Here is a 19,223-nt window from a genome sequence, read left to right as displayed (position 1 = left end):
CAGGACACTCCCCTCCGGAGGCCGGGCCTGGTCCGCCCGCCCGCCGCCCCCGTCCCGCCCCGCGCGCCGCGCCAGGAGCCCCGAGCCCGACCCCTCCCCCCGGACGCCCGGCCCGCTCGCGGGACGGAGGCGGCGATGGTGACTGGGCAGCGGCGCGGGGCCGGGGCTTGGGCAGGGCGGCTCTGCAGCCTCTTTCTCTCGCTGCCCCCGCCCCTCCTCCTCCCTCTCCGCGAGTACTAGTCCGGGCGGCCGCCGAGCTTGGCGCTCTCTCGCCTCGCCGCCTCCTCCCCCGCGCCGCGGACCCTCTCCCCTCCCCTGCGTCGGCTCCCCCTCCCGCCGTCCCCTCCCGCTCTCCTCCCGCCTCCTCCTTCCAGGCCCGGCCAGCGGGGGCAAGAGCGAGGTAGCTGCGAGGAGGCGTCACTGAAAGCCCTGGCTTGGGGAAGGCTGCGGGCTCGGAGCTGGAGACGCCGAGCTGGGGCAGGGTGAGTGGCAGGCGTCGGGCCCGCGCGCGCTGCGGGAGGGGAGAGCCGGTGGGCCCGGCCAGGTGGGCGCCCAGCGCGGGTGCATGGAGAGCCGTTGCGGCCGGCCGAGCCCAGGTTGCTTGCGCCGCGGCTGGCGCGGGAACTTAGCTTCGGCGCCCTGGGAGACCGCGCGGAGCGGTCGGAGGTGCTGCGGGATGGGCGTTGGGTGCTGGGAATGGGAAGGGAACAGCTGCTTCCCAGCGCCGCCGGCGGCCGCAGAAATGGAAAAAGTTGTGCCGGGAACAACGTCTCCTCTGGAAGCCGGCGCGAGCCCTGCTCTCCGGCCGTCGCTGGCGGGCTTAGGACGGCGGCGCGTGGGTCCCGGGCGCTGCTCGGCGCCGGGCTCTAGCGCGCCTGGCACCGCGCCCTGGGGGCCGCCCCGTGGTCGCCCCTGCTGTCCCTGGTCCGTGGCGTGTGGGTCACTCTGGCCACAGACGTCAGCTGCTTCTCAAACCTGGACTGCATTTTTGTGGGCAGCTCAGTGATTTGGGGTGCGGGCTGGAGGAGGGGGCGTGGAGTGGGGAAGACCGCATCTGGGATGGGCAGCTTGAGCCCACGGGATGGGCGAAGGACTGGGGAGACTCTGCATGTGTTTCTGGATGTTTTTAGGCACACAGTTTTTTTTCCCCGCTTCCATTCAGCGGCCCAGGGTTCTTCGAACGTAGAAAAGCAAAGGGTTTTCTTCAATCCCGTTCAACTTTTCTGTTATTTCAGGATGGTCATGAGTTCCATGAAAGTCCATGTGCTGTTTCAATGGGAGTAAGACCAGAGTACAGACAAAGTCCTATCTCCACCCCCTGTCCTCGCCTCCACCCGAGCCATTTCCTGTATGTCCCATTTTCTCTGCTGTGATTGTGTGAGTGTGTTTGTGCATGTAGGTTATCATGGGTGGGTGACCTACGGGGAAAAGAGAACTTTTTGAAATCACAACGCGGCCGCTATGGAAAGTGTGTGCTGGAGCCGAGGGAGTCAAGATTCGGGCCAGCCAGAGCTGTTAGAGGCTCACCCCAGAGAGGTAAACCTGAGTAGCTGAGCTTGAAGGAATATTTATAACCTGCATATTGCTTTTGCCACTGGCCAGAGAGCTCCACTCCTGCCAGATTTAAGAGAGGATCAGATACTGACTTCTTTGGTGTTGACTTTTGCTGGTATTTCTGTTTCTTTCGTACTGGTTCTCTTTTAGAAACTACTCCTTTTTAAATTTAAGAGATAGAGAACACATGTTCGCGGGAAGAGGAAATGTTTTTAAAATAGGAAAGAAAATCCAAGATTCTCATTTCTTTTTGCTGTCATATTATGATAAGCTTTTTGATCCATTAGAAATCTGATTCTGATTTTGAAGTAATATTTGATGAAACACTATCTTATAATAGTATTTTTCTCTAAGTGGTCACATGGAGAGCAGACTGTGGCTTCTTGTGGTTTTTTCTAAGGGTGCAGCAAACATTTTATATCAGGAAAAAGACATTGTGTGTTATAGGAGAGGGGGATGGGGTGGGGCAGTCATTTGTCTTCAGAGCAGCCTAATTAGGAAGAATAATTACACTGCAAATGAACATTGTTGAATATAAATTGAGTCATGATATGTGAACCAGTCATTTGTCTATAGGAAGGAAGAAGGATCTTTGTAGATGAGAACAAAGCAGTGCTTTCTGGAAGAAGTAATGTATGCTGTTCACCATATGCATGGGCTCAGTGTTGATGGCACCACCCAGTGTTTGGGCAGGGAGGAAAAGTCCATAGTAGGAGATGATAGAAAAACAATATAAAAAAACTACATATTTCTTTTTAATGAACACTGTATACAGCTTCTCAACTTCTTTACTGCAAAGAATTGATGAAATGGTAAACCCAAATATAGGAGACCCAAACTTGGGTTGTTGGGCTCCAGATGTACCTAAACCTTGGGCATGTTATTTGATTTCCCTGTTTTTGTGTCTATAAAATGGTGATGATAAGAATTCAGCTCAGATAATCACCTTGAAGATTAACTGATTTATAGGACTTAGGATGGTTCCTCACACTAAGTGCTCAGAAAATGTTAGTGATGATGATCAGATTTTCCAAATACCTAGGAAAACGTGGTGCCTGTTAAACAGCTAACGCAGAGATACCTGATTTTAGAGTGAGTTGAAGCTGGACCCGTGTCCTGCCAGCCTACACTCAAAAACACTGATCTTTCTGGAACTTGCCGCATCCTTTTGGCTCATTCTGGTTAGCCTTTTCTGGTCTTCCATTTCCAGGGAGTTTAATGCAGGTACTGTTTGAGTCTAGAGGTGGAACCCAGATGTGGCTTGCAGTTCCAGGCTGCATGTCCCGTTGCAATGGCAGCTTGAAGTATTAGGTCCCACCAAAGTGAATATCCAAATTTTATTTGAGGTAGAAAGAAAACTGTAATAATGAACATGAGAAGTGCCTCTTTTGGAACTCTTAAGAGCAACATTTTACCCAATGCTTACTGTTCTTAGATACAAACAAGAAGCAAATAGCTAATATCTAGAATTTACTCCAAAAAGCTTTAATATATGTCTTGGGTGCTGGGCCCACGGTAGCTTACACCTGTAATCCCAGCACTTTGGGAGGCTGAGGTGGGTGGATCATGAGGTCAGCAGTTCGAGACCAGCCTGGCCAACATAGTGAAATCCTGTCTCTACTAAAAATACAAAAATTAGCCAGGCGTGGTGGCATGCATCTGTAGTTCCAGCTACTCAGGAGGCTGAGGCAGGAGAATCACTTGAACCCGGGAGGTGGAGGTTGCAGTGAGCTGAGACGGCACCATTGCACTCCAGCCCGGGTAACAGAGCAAGACTCAAAAAAACAAACAAACAAACAAACAAAAAATATATATATGTGTGTGTGTGTGTCTGTCTGTCTGTCTGTCTTGGGGTTAATGATGCACTTCCCAGTTTTTGCTAAGATTGTGCCCCAAAGTGAACCAAAGGCATTGTTAGCACAATAGTGCTTACTGAGAAGAGGAACTCTGCTATGCATTACTCCTTCTAATTTAGGGAGAGTGCCTGTTTGTTTCTTCATCCATCCAGTCATTCATCCTGTCATTCAGCAAATACCTAGGGAGCCGCTCCCTTGGGCCAGGCTCTGTTCTGGACTCTGGTAACACAGCAAGAACCAAGAGCAGGCCTCTCCTCTTACAGAGTACACAGAAGAAGAAGAAGAAGAAGAAAAAAAACAACCATACACCTCTGTTTTCAAAGGACTTCCATAGACCCTGGAAGCTCCCTTTTTGACTCAGAAGAGCTGTACTGGAACGTGGCGTGTTGGGTGTCCTTGCCTTCCACTCTCCAGCCTGGTCAGAGGGAAGTGATCTGGCTGGGGCTGGGGGTGGTGGCAGGGTACAGCTAGTCCTGTGGGTCTTCCAAAGGGAGAAGGGGAGGCCTATTTCTTTCTGTTCTTTATGATAAAGTGTTCAGTTTTAGTGGCTCAGCACAACTACTGGCCAGTGAAACAAATTGTTTCGCATGCAATGAAAACAAACAGTTTGCAGTGTACTAAGCACCATAGAGACAGCGCTGGGTGACTCTGGCTCACTGAGGAAAAAAAAGACTAAACATGGGCAAAGGAGATCCAAGGAAGCTGAGAGGTAAAATGTGATATGCATTCTTTGTGCACACTTGTTGGGAGGAGCACAAGAAGAAGCACCCAGATTCTCAGTCAACTCCTCAGAGTTTTCTTTTTTTTTTTTTGAGACGGAGTCTTGCTCTGTCGCCCAGGCTGGAGTGCAGTGGCGTGATCTCGGCTCACTGCAAGCTCCGCCTCCTGGGTTCACACCATTCTCCTGCCTCAGCCTCCCAAGTAGCTGGGACTAAAAGGGAGTTGTCAAGGCTGAAAAAAAGCAAGAAAAAGAGGGAATAGGAGGAAGATGAAGATGATGATGATGAATAAGTTGGTTCTAGCACAGTTTTTTTTTTCTTATCTATAAAGCATTTAAACTACCTATATACAATTTACTTCTTTTAAAGAACGAAATTGAAATGGAAGACTGTGTAACATTTGTTTTTAAACCGTACATTGTCTTTTTTTGTATAGTTAACACACTACCAAATGTTATCTTTAGATAGTCCTGTCCTGGTGGTATTTTCTTTTCTTTTTGAGACGAAGTCTCCCTCTGTCGCCCAGGCTGGAGTGCAATGGCATGATCTCAGCTCACTGCAGCTTCCTCCTCCCGGGTTCAAATGATTCTCCCATCTCAGCCTCCTGAGTAGCTGGGACTACAGGTGCATGCCACCACGCCTGGCTAATTTTTTGTATTTTTAGTAGAGATGGGGTTTCACCATGTTGCCCAGGCTGGTCTCAAACTCCTGATCTCAAGGGATCCGCCTGCCTTGGCCTCCCAAAGTGCTGAGATTACAGGCGTGAGCCACCATGCCCGACCCTGGTGATATTTTCAGTAGCCACTAACCTTTCCTAATACAGTGTAGGGCTTGTAAACTGGCATGTAAATTTAAAGCAGGCTCTCGTTGGTGCACAGCGCAAATTAGTTAATATATGGGGTTGGTAGTGTTTTCATCTTCAGTTGTCTCTGATGCAGCTTTTATGAATGTTCTGTGAACTGAATACCATTCTGTAATTGCAGAAAAAAACAAAAAAGTTGTGGCTGTTTTGTTGACATAATGCTTCTAAGTAAATACAATCTTTTTTATTAAAAAACCGGCAATTTTTCCTGCACGTGAGACATGTCAGCCTTAGAAAGGCAAAGAAGGGGTCAAAGGTAGGATCTGATCATCGACTGATAAAAGCCAGATTGTGTGCAGAGAAGAGTCTCAGCTGGCATTCGAAATACTTGATTCTCTCTTGGTGTAGAAGATGTGGCTGAAAGAGGAAAGAAAAGAGTGAATACTTGTTTCATCATGCACCTTCAAGGTTTTGTTTTTTCTTTTTTTTTTTTTTTTGAGACGGAGTCTCGCTCTGTCGCCCAGGCTGGAGTGCAGTGGCCGGATCTCAGCTCACTGCAAGTTCTGCCTCCCGGGTTCACACCATTCTCCTGCCTCAGCCTCCCGAGTAGCTGGGACTACAGGTGCCCGCCACCTTGCCCGACTAGTTTTTTGTATTTTTTTAGTAGAGACGGGGTTTCACCATGTAGGCCAGGATGGTCTCGATCTCCTGACCTCGTGATCCGCCCGTGTCGGCCTCCCAAAGTGCTGGGATTACAGGCTTGAGCCACCGCGCCCGGCCTGTTTTTTCTTTTTTTCATTACTTTAAAAATTACAGTAATACATGATAAGATAATACGTAAGTCTGGAGTCTAGAAGGCTTGGAAAGGTATAGTGCAGCCAGGGCGCTGACAGTAGTTGTTGGATTAGAGTCAAGGTTGTGCTGGGAAGTACCTGAGGGTTTGGGGTCTTGGGCACTAAGCTAAGGGAGTCTGTATTTCATCTTGAAAGCTGTGCGAAGGCTGGAGCATTTGTAGCAGGTGAATGCTGTGATCATATCGCACTTTAGAAAGAGCTCCATGGCCATAAGGTGGGCTAGGTAACAAAGAGGGCAGGGAACAAGGTGAGCTGGGAGGCTAGGACCAGAGTGCAGAAATCCTGGCCGGACGGGGTGCAGATATTGACCCCACTTCCTGTTCATCTCCTGAGGTGGTCCCCTAGGAGAGGGAGTGTGCGCTTTGACTGTTACGGGTCATGGCACCTTTCACTGGGGTAAGCAGTTGTGGGAACCTCGGTTTGGAGAGAGACGGCAAGGAGTAATGAGTTCAGTTGGATCCAAAACTGAACTACAAGCTTTCCAAGGAGAGACGTCCACCAAAAAGTTGGATTTAGAGGTAGGAGGCGAGGTCTGGAGCTAGAGATGATAGAGGGAGTTCTTTTTATGGTAGTGGCAAGTGTTTGTAGGGAGGCCTCCCTCTCTTGCTTGGCATGTTGAGGTTTACTAATTGATGCTAGGTGCAAGAGTAACTTGTGTCCTTGTAAGTGAAATTTTCTCTGATCCCTTTACCAGGCCTGACTGGCTTGATTGTCCATCAAGCCCTTGAATTTGGCCTCAAATGACCAGGCTCGTACTGATGTGATTTTGCAGACTTGGTGAGTTCTGCTCATTGTTATTTTAAACTGAGATAGTTAAGAGGAATGTACATGGAGTGGTTGTGAGTGTGTTTGATAGCTAGGATGTATAACTGATAAAATTGATACCACACACGTGTGTGTTAAGGACTGAATATTTGTGTCCCCCCAGATTCATGTATATGTTGAAGTCCTAACCCCCGATGTGATAGTATGTGGAGGTAGGACCTTTGGGAGGTAATTAGGCTTAGATGAGATAATGAGGGTGGGACCTCCATAATAATAATAAGACCAGTGTTATTATGAGAAAAGGAAGAGAGACCAGAGCTCACTCTCCAGTGTGTGAGGATGCAACAAAAAGTCGGCTGTCTGTCTGCAAGCCAGGAAGAGGGCCCTCATCAGGAACCAAATCTGGCACCTTGATCTTGGACTTCCCAGCCTTCAGAACTGTGAGAAGTAAACGTTTGTCATTTAAGCTGCCCCATATATGGTATTTTATTATAGCAGCTTGAACATCTGTGTGTGTGTGTGTATATATACTGTACATTTTCTTAAATACAATAAATATATTTAAGAAAATGTAAGATGAACTTCACTTGCTGAGAATGTAAATTAGTTTTGTGTATATCTACAAGATATTGAATACGGTTAAAGAGGTGTGTTATCTGCACATTTTCCTAAACTTTAATCAGCTAGGTCAAGAGGAACACCCAACTTTGATTTTGAGACTTGGCAGGACCAGAAAGGAGAACCTCAGTGTATTTGGATTTTTCTTCTGGGTTTGTTCTGACTTTGATTTAATAACACATTGTAATGATTACGTGGTTTTATGGAGACTATTTTACACATATTTTTGTCAAACTTAAATAAGACCTCCAAGGTATTTACTTGGGGGTGAACTTTTGAAGTTCAGTCAAACTAACTTTTACAACTCTTCACATTAAAAAAAATAAGCGAGGAAACCTGTACCCAGTTATAGTATTTGAAAGAGGAATATTTGAACTGGTTAATAATGAACAATGTTTAACACTCTGGTGACATCAGCAGTAGAAACAATTCTTTCCTTGTGCCTTAAGCACAGAGCATGGTTCAACTAGAGGTAACCAGGTTGTCTGGCCTTTGACTGCACAAGGGTAATAGGTGGATGATTAGTAGCCCAGGTTGATATACGGAAACTAGGGTGTTCTGACAGTTTTAAAGCTCTCCCTGTTTGTGAGACTAAGAACATTTCCCTTGTGGGTTGAATCTCTCTGGTCCTAAAAGCACACAGATTCCCAGGAACCCATGCATTGCTAATGGGCAGCTGCGCAGGTGTGCGGTTCCCAAGTCTTCATCTCCAACTGCTCTGCACACCCTTCCTCTGAAACATTTCCTTCCCTTGCCTTAGAGTGGGTGGCCAGGCTCTCCTACTCTCCGTACTAGGAGAACTAACTCTTGTTTTCATGTCCACCAGGGATGAGGTTTATCTACCTTCTTTTTTGAGGTTACCAAATGACCCTCAAGGGCTACTGGTGTTAATTTGCATTTCATTCATTTGTGGCATAATGAGAGTGTGCCAAGCAGGCCCCAGTGAATGCTTGTTGAATTGCAGGCACAACCGTTACTCCTCTTACTGCTGTGGATTTAGGGTAAGTCCAGTGGGGATGATTAATTATTGTTAGTCTGTGCAACCAGCAATAACACCTCACCTCATCCTTGCCTGCTTAACAGGGTTGGAAGGACAGAGACTAAAATTTTACTTAGTTATCTTAATGGGGTTATGAGTGACTATTTTTTTTCTTTATTTTTCTGTTTCTCAGATTTTCTATAAGTAGCATGTTGCTTTTTGAAATCAGAACTAAAGAGCTGGGGAAATATTCTGGTTTCTGTACAAAACTGTAGCAGTGGTTTTGGTCACAACATCATACATCGCTTTACATCCATAGTGCATCTTTTGTAAGGCAGTTTCTGCCTTTAAACAACTGACATTCCTCCTCATTGTTGATATAGTTATAAATACTGGAAGGCTGCAGGAATGTACCTAGGACTGGGGGCTGTGACCCAGATCCAGAATGGGGCAGCTTCCTCTGAATGATAGGGAAGACCCCACCCCTTATAGTGGGTATGTTTGGTATGTTTTCATAAACATTTTAAGTGTGATTTGTGAGGTGTTTCTGTTGTATTGATAAGAAGTACTGAAATAAACCTGGTTGATAAGAAATACTGAATTAAATAAATGCTGTACTGGCATGTTAGATTTTTTTTTTTTTTTTAAATTTCACCGTTCAGTGGAACCTTAACCAGCAGTGAGATCTGAAATACTTCTTTAGCAACAAGCTCCCCACATGCCCGGAAAATTAAGAGGGACTCTTTTTCCTCTCCTGATTCTATTGTTCAGCATTTTTTTTGCTTTCCACACTGTGCTGTGTTCTCCGGGCACCTGGAGTTCAAGCTTCCTTTCTCCTGGGGCAGGCTGCAATTGGGCTGAATTTCACATGTTTTCTAGTTTTAAGGCATTTAGCCAGTTGTTTAAGGAAGGCTGTAATTGCATTCACAGGAGCCTCATTCAATCTTCAGATAAGTGGTGCATGGCACACACTTATTAAGGGCAAAATAACTTCTTAAAAAATTAACTTTCTCTTGTTCATAGAGAACACATTTTCTGAATTAAAAATAACAGACTGGATAGTCTGGGAATTGCAGACTTAACCAGTAAGCAGTGTTTCTGTATTTGTAAATGACTAACACTTGTATATTAAATAGACACATAAGAAAAACATGGCTCACAACTTTAAAAACAATGTAAAATCACATTTGTTTTCTTTTTTAAAATGGCCCACTGTCCGTTCTTAGAAGATGATTCTACATTCTAGAGAGGTATGTCTAAACAGATACTCTTTCATTTGCTCATGCTTATAGTGGGCCTTTCAGGGTTCTTCTGCAGTGGAAACTCATAATTACCAACTTAATTACTGACTCTGCGTGGATCCATGCTGTAATTCGTAGCATAGTGTGCCGGCTTAAACTGGTGACTGTAAGTCATTTTTGATCTGAATCCTTTTGGTAAGTGGGTGTGCTTAGGTTGTCTTGACTATTTATGTGGGTTTTTTTTTTTTTTCTCCAGCTTGTGCTTAAGTGTATTGTAAAGAAAGGGCAGCATGAGAGGGAACTAAGCTGATGTGTGAAATGTTTACACTATGTTACAAAGCCAAAAAGAGCTGTAGCCAGTATGGGGTGAAGAGGCCACACTGAATAATAAGAACCCAAATGGTGGTGGTGGTGGGAAGGTGTGAGAGTTTGTGTATACACCTGTGTCGACAGGTGGCTGGGAGCCTTTAAGGATAGTCTGACCAGCCATGTTAGGGAAGAACCACTGCTCCTTTTGGTCTGGAAACTAGACTTCTGGTCCTTAAGAGGCTTCTAGCTTTCTTAATATCCATATTGGTCAACAAAACTTGAATGTTTTAAAAAATTTAAAAAACTTAAGAACTGCCATCCAATTAGATTTCTTCTAGTTTGGGATGTATATATTTGATTTTTGAAACCTTGATCATAGGACTTTCATTTCTTCTTGTGAAATTTCAGCTTTCTCAGTTCTGGCATGTTCGGCCTGTCCAGATAGTTTTGAATTCTGACCCGGTCATCTGTCTTGTCAGCCTTCCCTCTGGGCCACAAGTCATTCTTTGATACATGCAGCCTGTCAGTCACTCAGGTTCTTTGAGTCATTAACTGGTGCTGCTCTGTTAGCCTCCCCTTGTCATTCTTCTCCAGTTCTCTTAGTAACCAAGGGTGCGTCAGCCTTTGCAGGCGGCCGGAGGGCAGAGGGTTGGAGTCTGTGCCAAGATACAGAGGAAGCTAATCATACCCGTGACCTCGACCTCATTAACATTGTGCTGGAACCAAAGAGCCAGCATTCCATGGTATTGTTTGACTTTGGATTGTCTCTGCTGATTTATGATCACGAGGTCTGTAGTTCTGCCCTCGAAGGGAGGCAGATGTTACAGCCAGATGAGAATGTGAGACACAATCAGAACTTACTGCCTCCTTTTAACTTCCTAAAAACTGGGCTTTGGGTTGTCAGCTATTCATTGGGTCCTGCTGATAGTGATCTGGCTCCAAGCAAACCTGAGTAAAGAGTGTGAGGGAGGAAGAAAGGCTTCTGAGAGGCTGGAGCCCGACTGGGGAGGCTGATGTTCCCAGTTGTGGGTAGAAGTCCATACCCCTTCAGCAGGGCTTCTCAAGCTTGACTGTGCCCAAGAATTGGCAGGAATCCTGTTAAAATACAGACTTTGATACAGCAGGGCTGGGTGGGGCCTAGGATTCTGCATCTCTAATAAGCTCTCCCCGTGATGCTGCCCCTGCTACTCCTGTGGAGCTCACTTTGAATAGCAAGGCCTCACGTTCAACTGGACCATGAAAGAGACTATGGAATAGGCAGCTGGCGGCTGAGACCTGTCAGGGCTGAACTGTGTGTGCCAGGAGGGCCCATGAGGTCTGGCTTGAAGTTGGTTGCCTGCTACTTAGGGCTGGCCTCTGTTGGGATGAGACTGCGAGCCCTCAGCCCTGGCACTTCCACTTGGGCCTTTAATAGCTGTTGGGAGCCACTGTGCGGGGATGCCCTCAATCCTTTAGGGCAGAGAGGTTATGAGCTCTTCCAGTTGAGATACGGTAAAGCTACAGGGGAAGGCTTCCCCCACCCGCCAAGTTAGTTAAAATGATTTCCTCATTTCATGTTGGTTATATTCCATAAGTTTAACTAGGTTAAGAAGGCTCTAACTTTCTTCCATTAAACCTGCATTTTCCCACATACCCTGTAACTTCAAGGTTATGTGATTACAAAGCTTCTAAAAAGTTGCCTATTGTTTCATTTGGAGCATTATTTCTGAAACTTGCCTGACACTCCGCTAAGGTGCTGGCTAGACATATGTGTTACCAGACCCTACCAGGGGTTTTGACTTCATAGGTCTGGAGTGGGTCTTGGGAATCTGTATCTTTTAAACAAAGCTTCTAGGTGGTTCTTATGATCAGGAAGGCTCTAGAAAAACCAATTTAGAGAAGCATCGGTTTAGAAACCTGTCTGTCTGAGCCTGTGATATTGGCCATGTCTGAGGGACACCCTTGCCTTTTTACTTCTTGGCCTCTTAGATACTTGCTTGTGAAGGGCTGTCTTCTGTCCTATTGGATCCACTTCACTTTTTATCTTAACACATGCTTTTGCTCTTACAGAGAGACTCTTATCTTGGATGGAGCCAAATCAGAGAGGCCTTTGTTAACAGTGTAAGAAGTCAGTTCTGTGAAGCCTTTATTTTTAGGAAGGTTTTACAGATACTGACTATTAAGTGCTCAAAGATACTGGACTATACAAGCTTTGGGCCTCTGTAGAGAAGTCTTTAAGAATGTCTTGATAGTGATTTTTCCCACTGTTTCCTACTTTGGTTCAGACACTGGAGATAATGAGCATTGTTAAGTAATGGATTACCAGAAATGGATGAACAAGGGGCCCTATCCTCCACAGACCAGCTTGGTTCTGATCCAGGTGACTTGTGAGGTTAAGGAGTTTGCCCTTCCACAATTGTATGGAAATTAACCTCTATTCCTAAAGATGCAGGATCGGTCTCAGCCTTACCTTAGGGGCAAAGTCAGCTTATGAGACCAATGAAGTAGGAAATGGTCAGTGTGGAGGGATGAGCTGGACATAGCTCCTTACCCAAAAGGTGGAATTCACTTAGTGTTGTGCTTACAATTCTACCATTAGAGAAACTGGGTGAAGTGTTTCCCTTTAAGCCTCTTATTAGACGTGTAAGCATCCATAGGACAGGCGATGCATTTGCGATTCATACGTTAACAGGAATAACTTAATAGAATGCTTCTTAGGATCAGAGTGTACAGGGAGTGGACTTTGATAGGGCGGAGTATGGGCCACTCTTCAAGGAGGGCAGAGCAGGATGCAGGGCCACAGATGGCAGCCTCAGGTACCAGGTGTCCAGGCAGCTCAAGAAAAGCACAGCGTGCCTGGGAGGGCACTAGGCAGAACTTGTTCTCCTTCATTTAATTGGTGTGTGTGTGTGATGGGAACTTTAATATCATTTAAGATGGATTTGGCACATTTCTAATGTGGCCATTTCACATACGAGTTGTAATGAAAAGCCAAGTGATCTATATATGAAAACTAAGACTAAATACCATAATTATGCGTAGGATTGTTTTGGATGGTTGGTTTTTATTTTTTTTCTATTTATTTATCTATTTATTTGGGACGGAGTCTCACTCTCTTGGCCAGGCTGGAGTCCTGTGGTACAGTCTTGGCTCACTGCAAGCTCTGCCTCCTGGGTTCACACCATTCTCCTGCCTCAGCCTCCCAAGTAGCTGGGACTACAGGTGCCCGCCACCATGCCTGGCTAATTTTTTGTATTTTTTAGTAGAGATGGGGTTTCACCGTGGTAGCCAGAATGGTCTTGATCGCTTGACCTCGTGGTCTGCCTGCCTCAGCCTCCCAAAGTGCTGGGATTACAGGTGTTAGCCACTGCGCCCGTCCGGTTTTGTTTTTTAAAGTCAGTTCAGTTTTGAGAGATAAGCTAAATCTGAGACTTGGAAAATGATCCATTTTCTGTACCTGCTTAGCAGGTGAGCTTGGCCAGCAGCAGAAAGCTTCCCTTCTCTCAGGGGAAGCGGGGACAGTGGGAGTGTTGGGGACATCTTGAAAAGAAGGGCTTGACTCTCCTGAGATTGCATGCCACCTAGATAATGTGCATTAGCTCATGCTTTCTCTTTTGTATCTGTAAAGAATCATTACATTTGCAGAGTTCTCAGCCTCTGGCTGGCAAAAAGAAACTGAACTTGGGCATTCTGCTGCCAAAGCCAAAGCTTGTGTAAGTGGTGGAATATGTTTTCAGAACAGAGTGAGGATGGGTTGGGAGATTCTCTTGTCTCTGCTGCCGGAGTAAACCAGAACCGACAGAGGACTTACACAGAAGCACTCCCCAGGGACCAGAACTCTGGGAACGTCTATGCAGAACTGACCTACTCCACGGCTCACAGCCATTTCCCGACTCTTCCTCCCCTGGCCTCCCTGCTCTGTCCCTAGATTGGGCTTAGTGCCCCACATTCTAAGATTCATAAGATGTTCCTCCATGTTCTTGAAATGAAACACACAAAAAATGAATCCATTCTTATCACACATAAAATATCTTTGTCCTCAAGGGGGCATGGTACTCAGGAAAGATGGGAACACAGCCTGTGAAAGGCAGAAATTGGTAAGAACTGTCTGTTCTGCCTCCCTGACCTTCCTGTGCCGTCAGCTTGCTCTGCAGCCTTGGGCAACTCGTTTTGCCTCTTTGAACTGGAAAGAGTGAGGGGATGGAATCCAGGCCTGAAACTCTTATTCCAGGTGAATCCATATGGCTGTATATTCAGTCATTTATTCAACACATGCTTATTACACCCCTCAGAAAGCTCACAGTCTAGTGGGGAGAGACAGGTAGAAGAGCCATGATTGTTGAGGGCTAGCAGGTGTGGCAGTGTGTTTGGCCATGGAAAGCCTTTGGAGGTGTGGGACCACAGGCACAGGGGCAGGTGGGGAGGCCAGAGGGCTGCAGCATGCAAACACAGTGTGCTGCCTGAACATGGGGAGGCAGCTGGGGTTTCTGCAGCACTACTTGAGGTGCGCTGAGAATAGTGTCCTCACTGCCCCCGTACCCCGCATGATTTCCTGTGAGTTCCTGCAGCACAGCCACCCTCACGGTGGCATTGGTGTTGGGGGTAGGCCCTGGGAGCTGAGTGGAGCATCATCTCCCTTCATGACCTGAGTGCTATTTTGGTACTTTGGCCTCCACCCCCGCCCCCCATCCCCTTTTGTAAAGAAAGTAAGAGCTATGAAAACATAAACAAGAATGTGAGAACTTGCCTGCTGTTTACAGAAATATGCTTTTTTGTGGGGGAGGGGTAATCTTTTTTTTTTTTTTTTGTAAGGAGAAGATAGATATTCAAAGAAAGAGGAAGATAAACTGGGCTCTTCTGAATCCTGAATTACTTTATGGCTCCTGGGCCTTGGTGTCTTTGTAACCACAGAGTTTGGTTCACTCTCCAGGAAGAAACTTGACCCTCTGATAAAACCACATGGAGCCTTCCAGGGCGACCTCAGTGTTTCATTTATGGAGCTGTCAGATTCTGTATCTAGGTGGGAGGAGAAATGTCTAAAAGGAGAATCATGCGTTCTCTTTCCTTAAAGCTCGAGTTCCCTTTGCCTGTCCTAAAACAGATGAGGGCCCAGGAGAAGAGGAAGGGCCTTGCCTGAACTACCACCTCCACCTCCCCACCCTAAAGGTGGCTCAGTCCCCTATCCCATTGGTCCCCAGGACTGGGAATGGTGCCACGCATAAAAACCAGCTTTGTGTATTTTTTACAACAGAAATGGGCTTCAAAGCACTGTGGAGTGTGAGGCCTTGAGCACAGAGTCGCTGTTGGGTTAGCAGGCTGGGCCAGCTCTGTACCCCAGGACTTGCCCTTAGCAAGCATCACTGTCACCCAGAGGACTTGTGAAAACACTGAATGTGGGTCCCACCCCAGAGATTCTGAGTCACTAGTACTGGGATGGTGGAGAATTTGTGTTTCTGACACATTCCCAGGTGATGCTGCTGCACCACACGGTGCCACTCAGGCACTTGGTAGGGGTGTGTTGAGGCAGGCAGACTCTGCCTCTGAGGCAGTGTGCTGAGCTATTGTCTGCCTGGCAGGAACCACCTCATGCTGGAGGAACCTGGGCTTCACGACCAGTGGTTCGCTGGAGATGCTTGGGGGAGCTCAGCTTCACTTCTGACCATGAGGATTGTCTTTCTGTCCTCTCATGACACAGCAGCATGTGGCATTTGGGGCAGCTAAGATGGGGTGTTGTTGCCTTCTTCCAGTTTGTTCTCCTCTCTGGTATTGCTGAAAGCCATCTGAACCATCCCAGTGTCCTCTTCTATGTCAGAGCTTGCATTAGCCTTAAGGTAAAGTCCAAACTCTCCTAAAGCAGCTGCAAGAAGGCTTCTTGTGATCTGAAATGCTTCAGTGGGCACCAACTTCTTTCTTTTATGAACTGTGTTCTTGCTTCCAGGACCCCCCATTTTACTGTTCCTTTTGCCTGACTTGCTCTTTAGTTTGGCCACCTCCTCATTTTAGCCCTCCCTTGCTCTGGGGAGCTTCCTTTGATGCCTTGGAAATCAGCTGATGCCTCTGCAAAGGCTCCCACGTCCCCTTGTATTTTCCTCCCTTCAGCTCCTATCGGCTGGGTCAAAGTCGTGACTGCGACCTATTTATTTCTCTTTGTGGACTGTAAGCTCCCTGAGGGTAGGGAACCCATTTATGCAGGCATTTCCAGGCATATAGAAGGTGCCTGGCATATAGAAGACCTTCCTAATCATTCTGAGATAGGTACTGCAGGGGAGGAAACTGAAGCACAGGGAGGTTAACTACCTGGCTGCAGTTACCCTGCCACTGAGTTGTGAAACCAGCATTGTCACCTAGGTCTGTTTGATCCAGCCCCTTGGCCAGGTAACACTAGCCTCGTTTTCTGCTCTGAGACCAAAGAACTTAGCCATAGGCTGCAGATTTCTGCTGGAACCATCAAAAGACTGGCTACTCCCGTTAATAATAAAAATGACTTTTTCCAATTGTTTTTCAGGTGAGTTGGGAAGCAGACTCTTGAGTTGACAGCTGGCCTATGGTTTCTGCATTTTGTTAGGAAGCACCTCATGCAAGTGAGGGACCTGGGTCTGCTCACAGCCAGGTGGGTGTCCCTATACTAGATATGACAATGCACTCTGATAACCACCCAATGTTCTCATTCAATAGAAAGGAAATCCTTAAATGTGGGGCAGCGGCTTCTCTAAGAAAGGTGTAAATTGGTCCCTGTGGGTGCTGTGAGTGGCCTGGTAAAGATGTTTACCTGGCTGGCTTGCTCGTGGGCATGGCTGGCTTTCTCATTACTCAGCCCTCTTTCCTTTGTTTCAGCACCCTTTTCTCTTCCGTTTAGGTCCGTGCTTTAGAATTCCTTTTCTTCCTTTAAGATTCAGCCCAAATTTGTTTTTTTCTTTTTCTTTTCTGTTTTTCTTTTTTTTTTTTGAGATGGAGTCGTGTTCTGTAGGCCAGGCTGGAGTGCAGTGGCATGATCTTGGCTCACTGCAAACTCCCCCTCCTGGAATCAAGCCATTCTCCTGCCTCAGCCTCCCAAGTAGCTGGGACTACAGGCACATGCCACCACACACGGCTGATTTTTGTATTTTTAGTAGAGACAAGGTTTCGCCATATTGGCCAAGCTGGTCTTGAGCTCCTGACCTCAAGTGATCTGCCTGCCTTGGCCTCCCAAAGTGCTGGGATTACAGGCATAACCCACCACACCTGGCCCCAAATTTCACCTGTTTATCAACTATCTGAATGAGAGGCTTTTCAGAGTGTAACCTTTTTCTGCTTCCCAGCAAAATAAATGGCCACTTCTCTGTGCTTACACAACACGTTGAACTTGTCATGGTGAGCTTTACTTACTTGTTTGTGCTCATCTTTTTCCTCTTGTCTGTGAGTTCCTTTTGGTACCATCTCCCACCTAGCATGGTTTCTGGCATGGAACATATTTTCAATAAATGAAAGAATGTTCATCCTAAGTAGCGTAGCATAACGCTAGGTCATGGAGCCATAATGCTCTAAATGGCAACCTGTGGCCATGAGCAGCCAGACTCCTTGGCTGCCCTTGGAGAGACACAGAGTTGTCAACTAGACCCTGGAAGCCCCCAGGCAGCCCTACCGTTGGCATGCAGCCCACCATAGGATTGAACATTATCTAAATGTAAATGCAGTAGGGAACAAACAGTAGACTTTCCCAATGGGCAGCCTGAAGGAGATAAAAATATCTCAGTGGCTTGAACATTTGTTTTAAAGCACAGTTTAGGTTTAAATAATTTTGATATGACACTTTTAAATCAGTGCACTTGAGTCTTCCCTACTCTTCTTAGAAAGTTGGGTGCTTTAAGAGGTACGCAGATTGGCTTGAGTTGATCTTGCATTATCCTGTGGGTTGGGAGTAGAAACTCTCAGGGCAGTGGATCACCTGATTGTTGGAGCCAGAATGAGAGTTGAGTCCTTTCAGGAGCCGCTGGGTGGCTGAATTCTCTGATGCCTGGGGTGGCACTTAAATCTAGCCAAAGACTACTGTCACTAGGAGAATGTGGTCTTGAGGTTTTGCCCCAGCCTTATTCTGCTTCTGCGTTAACACTACACATTGTTCAGCCTTCCAGTTGCCATCCTGGGTGTTTGCAGCACTAAAGCAAAAGAAATTTTCTTCTGCTTTCTGCATGTGCTTTCCACAACCTAGTGGAGGTTCCCGGACAGTAAGTGCCACGTAAAAATAGTCACTTCCCCATGGTTTCTTCTATGTGGTGCTGAGGCCCAGCTGTACAGCTTCCTGAAGGAGAATTGAATGAAAGACAAGGCAGTAAAGGAACCTTGACTCCCAGCTGACCCTCTTCATGGTCTTCAAGTTTCCCAGGGCTTGGATAGGAGGAGGATTTCAGCTTTGCCCGAGAATGTCTAGTCTCCATGGAATCAGTTTGTCTATCATACTTGAAAAATAAGCTAAGAAAATACATGAAATGAAAAAGCCCAGATGTTAACATATGCATGGGTTTTAGCAGTCTTTGGAACTTGAGATGTTACTGAATGTTTGTGTCACACCATCCCTGAAGAGGCTGCTGCAGGGCATTTGCCAGGAGTCTGTTCTCCACACTGCCCCACGCAGGGAGAGTGCCCCTGCTGGCCACTTTATAATGAGCTGCAGTTTACCAAGCTTCTAGGAGATACCTGATCCTCAGAGCCCCTCTTGTTTTACAATGCAGTTCTAATCATGTTAGGAAAAGCAGCAACCATGATGGAGTAGGTCAAACCCTCAAGTTATTGAGCTGCCCGGCTCCATGTGGGGGCTCACCAGGTGTGTGTTCAGGCTCACTTCACAGAGGTTGTTAGTTGAATCTTGACTACTCCAAGTAGTCCAAGAAGTGGTTTAGTTCCTGAGTCTCCTAAAGCTTCTGAACTTGTCATGTGTGTTTTGGACTTGTTAATAAGGTCCCGTGTTTTCATTCGGTGAAATGTTTACTATTTCTGAAGGTGGGACTGCTAGTGCCTTATCAGTTGAATTTGTATGTCAGGGTGTGTGTATATTTTTAATACAGCTGCTTTTGTAGATTGGACTTGATCCAAAGACACTGTCCAACATGGGCCCCTTGTCTCCAGGGTTGACATTTGGGAGAAATCAGAGCAAAGGCAACCAGCAGACACAGCAGCTTGTCTCCTGATCTGGGACTCCAGTGCCATTAGCATACTTGGTTCTGCCTCACAATTTCCTTTATTGCTGAAATGCCTGGGAACCAGGTATTAGTACAAAGATTAATACATGGCACATCCTCCCTCAGCCTTTGTTAATTTTTTTTTTTTTCCAGGCAAAATCTTTATCTTTAGCTGTAGTTCCTTAAAGAGGAAGCAAAGTCTCTAAAACAGCCTTTCAAGTTTTATTGCAAAGCTACACGCATATATTGACACCTCTGAGAAGAGTTTGCTCCATTCCATTTCCAGAGCACAATCAATGCATAATTTAGGAACCACCTTTTACTTGAACCAGGTAGCTTGTCAGCTGTGATTGATTGACTAGTTTGTCTTATCTACTGTAGGGGTTTTGCTA

General features: G+C 46.3%; 1 protein-coding gene across 1 annotated transcript in view; it reads left to right on the top strand.

Moving 5' to 3' along the window:
- Positions 1 to 413: 413 nt before the first annotated feature.
- Positions 414 to 19,223, top strand: part of LHFPL2 (LHFPL tetraspan subfamily member 2) — a 165,793-nt gene continuing 146,983 nt past the window's right edge. The window contains exon 1 of the mRNA XM_023214927.2: positions 414 to 482. The gene's annotated coding sequence lies outside the window, so the exon portion shown is untranslated. The remainder of the gene's footprint in view (positions 483 to 19,223) is intronic.

Source organism: Piliocolobus tephrosceles, chromosome 4 (genome assembly GCF_002776525.5).
Source record: "Piliocolobus tephrosceles isolate RC106 chromosome 4, ASM277652v3, whole genome shotgun sequence".
Classification (NCBI taxonomy): domain Eukaryota; kingdom Metazoa; phylum Chordata; class Mammalia; order Primates; family Cercopithecidae; genus Piliocolobus; species Piliocolobus tephrosceles.
Note: the sequence above shows the minus strand (reverse complement) of the source record. Positions and strands in the feature narration are given on the sequence as shown.